This window comes from Amphiura filiformis, chromosome 11 (genome assembly GCF_039555335.1).
Source record: "Amphiura filiformis chromosome 11, Afil_fr2py, whole genome shotgun sequence".
Lineage (NCBI taxonomy): Eukaryota > Metazoa > Echinodermata > Ophiuroidea > Amphilepidida > Amphiuridae > Amphiura > Amphiura filiformis.
Window position 1 is genome coordinate 28,523,133 of NC_092638.1, and position 8,713 is coordinate 28,531,845.

Sequence of the window (8,713 nt, forward strand, 5' to 3'; positions counted from 1 at the left end):
TTATGCAAGCGCAAAATTGCTTTCGTTTTTGCCCTCAAATATTACCCCCCGATCAAGAAAGCTTGCTATGCCATTGATTGAAAGCCATATATACCTACCGAATAACTTTCTAAAAATTAGTGTTTCCGATCAAATTAATTTCATCTTTCAATGAACTTCATGTTAACAAAAAATGTTTTCATCTTCTCCAATGGCTTTACTTTTGTATCACTAGCTGCAGTGACGTAGCTAGAGGTTGTGGCGCCCGGGAGCAAGAGCACAAAATACCTCTGCTTCCTAAAACAATTGCGCGCGGGCGCGCGAAATGTCAGGCTTAGATACCACTAATTTGGTATAATCAAGTTGAATTTCGGTCTTTCAAATGACAAGTTAAGGTGCACTGCGCGCGAAGCGCGCGAAAATTTTGTGTTGAGGGGGGCACCCAAATGAAGATTAATTCTCTCCATGGTAGGTAAAGGTGTCCACTTCGTTCCTATAACAAAGTATTTTCGTGTCGAAATGCATGTGTATCCAGGCCTGGCCAGGGTGCCCCTTAGCCCGGGGGCGCGGCCCCCCAGAGCCCATAGGAGTTACGCCACTGGCAATCGATCGATGAACTCTGAATAAAACCGGGTCGACCCGGTTTTAATATAAAAAGTTAAATTTAACTGTTATTAAAGTACTTCAGGCTTAGTCTTTTACGTGGTATTTTAGTACACCACTGGGCATTATAATTATGCAAAAAGTAGATCCGAGTAAAATTGAGGGGGTCGCTGTGAAGCAAATCACACATTATGGCTTTAACTTGTTGTCGTCCTACTTATTCACGGTCTGTCATAATTTAACGAAAGATCATTTATACTGCTCGGTCCAACTTGACAGGTATCACAAAAGGCTGCAATATTTCCCAAATTCATTCCTAAATAAACCAGTGGTAAGTGTTTTGTTCGTGGGTTACAAGGTCAACAAGCAGCGTGTATTGAGACTTGGTAAAGGTCTATTGTTGTGGGCATAGCCGGTAGGTGTGACAGTAACACTTTCATTGTTAGTCTTGCGTCAAAGTCAAATTCTTTTGACTGAACACGTCACAAATCCGTATTGCCTTCAAGCTCGACAAGGCATGCACTGTGTACCGAATAATCACATCGACAGTATAGGCCTATCTGAGCATGGCATAACCCTTTGCATAGAGTGTCATTCACCACAAAGTACCCTTTATTAAGGTTTTACACTAATTTCAGTTCAGTAATGAATACATCGCGATTTGAGTTGAATTTGCCAGTTTTTAAACATTGCTATCTACTGAAGATAGCAAAATATTAATTTTCACTTAAGTATTGATTGCACTTTTGCGGAATTTGAACAAAGCAATTTTTTGATTAAAAAAAATGTTTTCACAAAGTTTAAGGGATTTGCAAATGAACACGCCATGCAACATGTTGAATTAAAACATTAAAATGTTCCGTACAAAATGAAGGCCTGTACTCAGCATTGCATGGCGCGGCACACGACTAGAAACAATTCCCTTTTTTTTTTTATTTTGCCGACTTCCAATATTTAGAAAACTTTTGGATTGATTTCAGTATTCATTTCGACTATAGGCCTAATTCATTTAAAGTTTTTCTTTTATATAACGTGTAAATAAATAATAAATAAAGCCCGGATAAAATCATGAAATTTATAGGATTTGAGACTATTTTATGCACATTTTTGGAACCTATTATCGCGGCGCACATAAAAACAAACGCATTATATATAAGGCTCAGTCACCATACTATTATGAATCATATTAAAAAAACAAAATGTCCTAAACATCTGTTGGCATTTGGTTGGCATGCATGAATAGAACAAAATTAGCACTTACCGTCAAAGTCCCGTTTCAAATAAAATGTTGCGATGGATCATACACCTCCTACACCAATAATGTAATCTTCGATGATGAAAACTTTACAGCAAAGCCGTTTCCAAGATGACTTGTTGATAAAATATTTGACAAGATTACCAAGTTAGCTTACATTTATTATTTTGTGATACAATACCGAAATGGCCTCGGGAGATATTTCTTTTGAAATATTTTTTTGCAGCTTTAACCATTTTAATCGCTATAGTTCACACTTTCTGCTTCGATGATGTCCGCGCATTTCATTGGTTGATTTCACGGTAGATATTTTCCGGTAGTTTGTAACAAAATGAAATAGTTCATGTGTGGCAAAAATACTTTTTCGTTGACTTCACACAAATGAAACATTATTTAGCTTGATATTTTTTCCTACAATACTGATAATGCATCCGAATTGTAAGATTTACGATTTATTTTCGCTATATAGGCTTAGGCTTATTTATTGTGAATCGTGATAGGTTGCAGCTCTGCATTTACATGGGCGCATGGCCGGGGTGCACGGTGATGAAGTTTTGGGAGACCTATTACATGACTGCAATTCTGAATTTTCAGCACCCCGACAACATTTTTAAACAAGCCCTGATACCAGAGCCCTGATACCAAGGACAAGTTGGTGGCTTCTAACTTAATGTTCATCATCATGTACACTATAAAGCCCAGGGTACTTAGTACAAATGACCATACAGGGACGTACCGCAAATATGGGTAGTATTTTCGGCATTTTGGTATATCAATTACCCCTTTTTCTAAGCCAACTTTTGGTATATGAATGGGTCCTTTTTTCAAAATTGTTTTTCAATTTTCTCGAAAAATAGCCCAATTTTGCCTGAATCTTTGATATTGTTAAAAAAAAATTGTAAAAACTAAGACAATATGATTTAAATTTGGCCGAAAATTTTGAATTTTGGTATATCAATGGGTCCAAATTTCTTGAAAATTTGGTATATTTATGGGTCCACTTTCAAATTCTCAGCCCTTTGGTTTACAAAACTAGTTATCGTGCTTTTTACGTACCCTAAACACTTAGGTGATATACCCCATCTTAAACCATGGAAGTAATAGACGGATAGCTTGTGGTGTTTAGCTTGTGTTTAGATTACGTACATGCCGATTACCTAAACGGTAAAGCTGTAACACTTTTTAAACACGTTAGGCGTTTAGGATGCGTTAAGATACAAATTGAAAGTATGATAACTAAACCAAAAGGACGGTGTTGATTTCATAATATAATGCAATAAAATATGGAGGGGGACTATTCCTAACAGATTTTGTTCCGATGTTACTAGGACATCTGCGCGCAAAGCACGCGAAAAATTCAATTCCAGACTATTAATTTTTAGCCCCAAATCAACATGAATGTTGCCATTTGAATGCGCACGAAGCGCGAAAATTTTACAATTTCCCCCTATTTTGGCCCAAAAAACATGCATGGTGTTATTGGGTTTAAAGAAAGATGCATAGGGCAATTTTGGGGGCCCTGGACCCGGGCCCATCTGGCCAAATCCGGCTCTCCATTATCAGCCCTTATTTAATTTTCGCTTTAGTGCTCGGGGCCCCTGAACCCTCGGGGCCCATGGACTTCGTCCACCCTGTCCCCCTGCTTGCTACGCCCCTGCATCCGACTTCCTTGAGGAGTTATAATTTCAGAGATGCCCAATGGCGTAGCCACTGGGGGAAGAGGGGGCACGTGCCCTGGGCACCAAGAATTGACCAATTCAGCATCGATTATGCGCCCCCTTAATTCTAGCTATGAAATCGGGGGGGGCACTACAATATGAAATGGATATAGGTGTAGGGCTGGCACTTTCGCTGTAAGGGGCATTCGGTGAGAGCAAAATGTAAAAATATCCGGGTCATTGGGTGAGAGCATGATTTTTGGCATTCGGTGAGAGCAAAATGTAAAAAGTATGGGGTCATTGGGTGAGAACATGGCCTTTTTTTAAATGGAATCTTTGGGCGAGAGCCGAAACAGCGCCACAGAAATATCGAAAATCAAATTTCTAGTTATAAATGGCTCCAAATTTCGTTGCTTTTCTCAAAATAAGTAACAAAATCAGTGATAAATAAAAGTTGCTGTTAAGGTCTTTGGGTGACAGATCAAATGGAAAAATAAAATAGGGGGTCTTCGGGTGACAGAGCATGTGTTAATAAAAAAAATATGGGGTCTTTGGGTGACAGCGACGCTGAAAATGGGAGTCTTAACAGCCCTACATACGCGTCACCTCCAAAGTGGGAGTGCCCCCGGGCTATGAAAGTCAACATTTTCGCGCGAATTTGAGCAAAAATTCATTTAAGACCGATATTCAACTTCGTTATAACCAAAATTAATACGGGTTCGGGGCACTCACCTGAAACTTTGGTAGGGGTATGCGGCGCTAACTTTGAGAACTAAGACCTGATTTTTGGCTAAGTAGGGCGGCTTGATGAACTGAAATTACAACATTTTTAATGGGTCTTATGAATTAAAATTGGGCTTTGGAGCTAAATTTTTTTCCAAAGTTGTTAGAATATGAGGCTCAAAGAACTGCAGCATGATCCAAAGTGGCGGAGAGCCTGAAAAAGGGAACCTTGATCCCCACACATGGTACCCATACCACCTTAATACAGTGCCCCCCCCCCGGATACGGGTATGTGCCGCCGTTTGGGGTACCCTTTCAGCAATATTGGTATATCGATGGGCGAGTTTTCAGTGGAAACCAATGCGTCCAATTGGGCGTATTTGGGCAAAAGTGGCTTTAAAAGCTCCCAATGATGGCAAATTTGGGTAATAAGTAGGTATTCAGGATCCGAAAGTCTGCATGGCACATCCCCGTACATAAAGAAATTCGAAGACCCCTGGGGAACGAGATGCCCTGTAAATGCTCTTTCTTTGCTTTTAACGGGCCCAGTAAGAGATGTTTTTCTTTCTTAGCCGCTTGTCAATTTTCCTTCCCTTTTTATGGGCCAACAAGGTACATGTATCTTTTCTTAGCTTTTATGGGCCCATTAAGGGGGTACTACACCCCTCGATAAATTTGTGTCTATTTTTGGATTTTTCTCAAAAACTAATAACACAGTGGTAACAAAAGTTATGTCTATTATAGGGGCAAGGAATCCAATTACTACAGTGGAATTTCAGTGACCCAAGACAAGCGGTTCGTTATTTATGATAAGAAATAAGGTACCGCTAGGATGTACCTTATTTCCTATTATATATACTGAACCGCTTGTCTTGAGTCACTGAAATTTCAGTGTAGTAATTGGATTCCTTGCCCCAATCATATACATAACTTTTGTTACCAGTGTGTTATTATTTTTGAGAAAAATGCAAAATAGTCTAAATTTACCACAAAGTGTAGTACCCCTATAAGGTCTTTTTTATTGTGCTTTATATTGGCCCAGCCTGTTTTCTTTGCTTTTTACTGGTCCATTATAAGGTGTCTTTTAGATAAGTTATATAGGCCCTTTAACAGCGAAGAGTTAAAGGGGCATTTCGTGATCCACAGCCTCATCCCCCCACTTTTCTCAAAAAAAGTTGAGATTTTTATATCGCTGGAAACCTCTGGCTACATAATGTTTATGTGCAAAATATCTCTTGCAGATTCATTCGTTTAGCTAAGATATCGTGAAATTTGAATTTCGTTCTGGTGCACCAGAACGAAATTACAACGCATTGTCTATGGAGCAGTGTAATACACATAATCATGCATAACTCGCAAACGCAAAATCGGAATCAACTGAAATTTTGGGAATAGGCTTTTTCGTGGATATATGTACTGAAACATGTCATATAAAGAGGATGCTAGGATCACGAAATCCTCCTTTAATGGGCTTGTAAAAAAAGTTTGCACGCAAAGCATCGACCCCGCGTGGTGACAAATTACAAATTGAAATTTGAAACCTACCGATTGAGGTGCTCATGTACTTATTTAAAAAGGGGAAAAAGATTGGATAAGCTCAACCTCGCATTAGTACAAAGTACCGACGCGGACGCACACATTGTGCCGACTTTGAAGGCACGCATACCTGCAGCAGAGACGCAACACTGCGCACTGTTAACGCGCGCGTTGTCACTTTGTACTTCAGAGTGGACAAACTGTAAATGAGTTGACTTCTGACGTCAATGCCTGGCAGTATGCGCACACATCATCACAATTTCAATGGTTTTTTTTTTTGCCTGACGGTATACACGCGCATCATATTTTGTTCAGGGCCTATGCTTTTAAACCTCCCGCCACATCACAATAAGGCTATTGAACAGTGTAGTGCTTGCATGGGGTTCACTCAAGCATATCGATATACCATTCCCTTGCCTTTGTTGATAAACATTGAGGTCTATCTGTAGAAATCTATATTTTATTTGGTGATTGTGGCTATCAACCTTTTATGATAAGACTGCTGGCCTGGACCTAAACCATATCATGCATTTCCATACTAAAGGCGGCTAATAAGCCTATATTGTACTTCCTCGAGATGATGTTACTTGCATGTGATGAAATCAAGTAAATATCCATGAAATTAAGAGTAAATCTGCGTAAGTTTTAAAATATTAATTATTTGAATCTTCAGCGAGAATATTTGAAAAGTTCAACGAGATTAAGCAGTTTTAAACAACGCTACCAAATTCCTATTGCTGCCACCCCCAGAGATACACTGCTGCTCAACTACTTCATTCGTACTCTATAGAGTAACCATGTGAGTACTCGGAAGAATACATCACATGTACACAAACACTGGTTGGTACTCTATAGAGTACCCACTAAGTAGCTGGGCAGCAGTGTACCTCTCGGGTTGGCAACAATAGGAACCTGTTAAGGGTGTACTACACCCCTGCCCAATTTTGTGCCTATTTTTGCATTTTTCTCAAAAATTATAGAGCATTGGTGACAAGTAAGATATGTATATTATAGAGGCAAGGACTACAACTGCTACACTGGACATTTTATTTCAGCACAGACAACAGCTGTGGAGTTACAGTCAAAAATGAGGGAAACCCAATATTTGATCAATAAATCAATAACTACTTGCCTTGAGTTGCTGAATTTTCAGTGCAGTAGTTGTAGTCCTTGCCCCTATAATATACATATCTTACTTGTCACTAATGCGCTATAATTTTTGAAAAACACAAAAATAAGCGAAAAATTGGCTAGGGGTGTAGTACCCCCTTAATGCATATTATAACAAGATCGGGCAGCAGTTGGGCAGCAGTGTTTAACATCTGAGGTTGGCAGAAACAGAAATCTGGTAATGAAAATTGGGCACCAGTGTACCTCTGGGGTCAGCAGCAATAGTAATCCCGGGTAGGAATCTGGTTGTGAAATTTGGGCAGTAAAGTAAAAATACTTCATTGCTGATTTCTGATTGCTGGTGGTTAACAAAACAAGCAATCTTAAAATCCAAAAGTGGGGTGTTTTATGTTCACGAAACTGCCAATAATAAACATTGAATCTTGCATGAAAAGTTGCTATCATTAAGAGACTGCCTGTAAATCCTTTATGATCCTGCACATTTGATTCAAAATCAATCCTTTTATGATCCTCCACATGCGATCCCAATCCAATGCCTGGACAACATCCCGACAGATCCACGTTTGAAATGTTCCAGAGATAATCATCGGAAAGATCCAACATGATCCGACTGACATCAAAATGATCCGACTGACATTAGAAAGATCCAACATCTGAAAATCCAACATGATCGATATACATCTGAAAGAACCAATATTGAACATCCCTAAAATGCTCCATCAAGTACCTTACGAAATTTCCTGTCTTTGATCTCTCTCTCTCTCTCTCTTTATTAACACAGATCTGGAAGATCATGTAAGAGATTCTACACCAAGAGAAAGACCTATACGGTGCACAAAAAAAAGTATCCATGCACTTAAAACAAGCGCATTAAACAGAAATTACCAAGTCAAGTAGTCGATATATGGATAATTTTGTTCTGCGTATTTTGATTCCACATTTGGCACGATGCAACTTTTAACTTCAGATTTACATGGAATTTTCTCTCAAAACCCACTACATGTAATTATAACCACAGCAATGGAATGTTGATCTGTCACGCTGCAATGAGCCCATTACAAAAGTTGGTGGGAATCAATCGCACCGATGGAAAAAGTATCCCGAATGTGTCACTTTTGAAATGTTCTTTTCCCATTCAAATTGATATAACTTGAAGGAATTAAGTCCCATCGTTCTGAATGAGGTGTCAAATTACCAAGAACAAAATTATCTATCTTTTTATCACTTTATTTGGTAATTTAGGTTAGTGTTTTCAAGATATTTCTTTTGGTTTTTTTAGTGTATGGATACTTTTTGTGTGCAGTATATAATCAATCTGTGTTTGAAAAGTCCAAACATGCTCCATTTAAGGGGGTACTATACCCCTGCCCAATTTTGTGCCTATTTTTGCATTTTTCTCAAAAATTATAGCGCATTGGTGACACGTAAGATATGTATATTATAGGGGCAAGGACTACAAATACTGCACTGGAAATTTTATTTCAGCACAGCCAACAGTTGTGGAGTTACAGTCAAAAATGAGGGAGAACCAATATTTGATCAATAAATCAATAACTACTTGCCTTGAGTTGCTGAATTTTTAGTGCAGTAGTTGTAGTCCTTGCCCCTATAATATACATATCTTACGTGTCACCAATGCGCTATATTTTTTGAGGAAAATGCAAAAATAGGCACAAAATTGGTCAGGGGTGTAGTACCCCCTTAACAGTCACAAAATGGATTGCCTTTAAAAATCCTTCCATAAGATTCCAACTTTAGCCATTTTTGTTACTATCCACATCTGATTCTGAAGGATCCAACATGCTAACTCTTCATCCACTGGTCCACA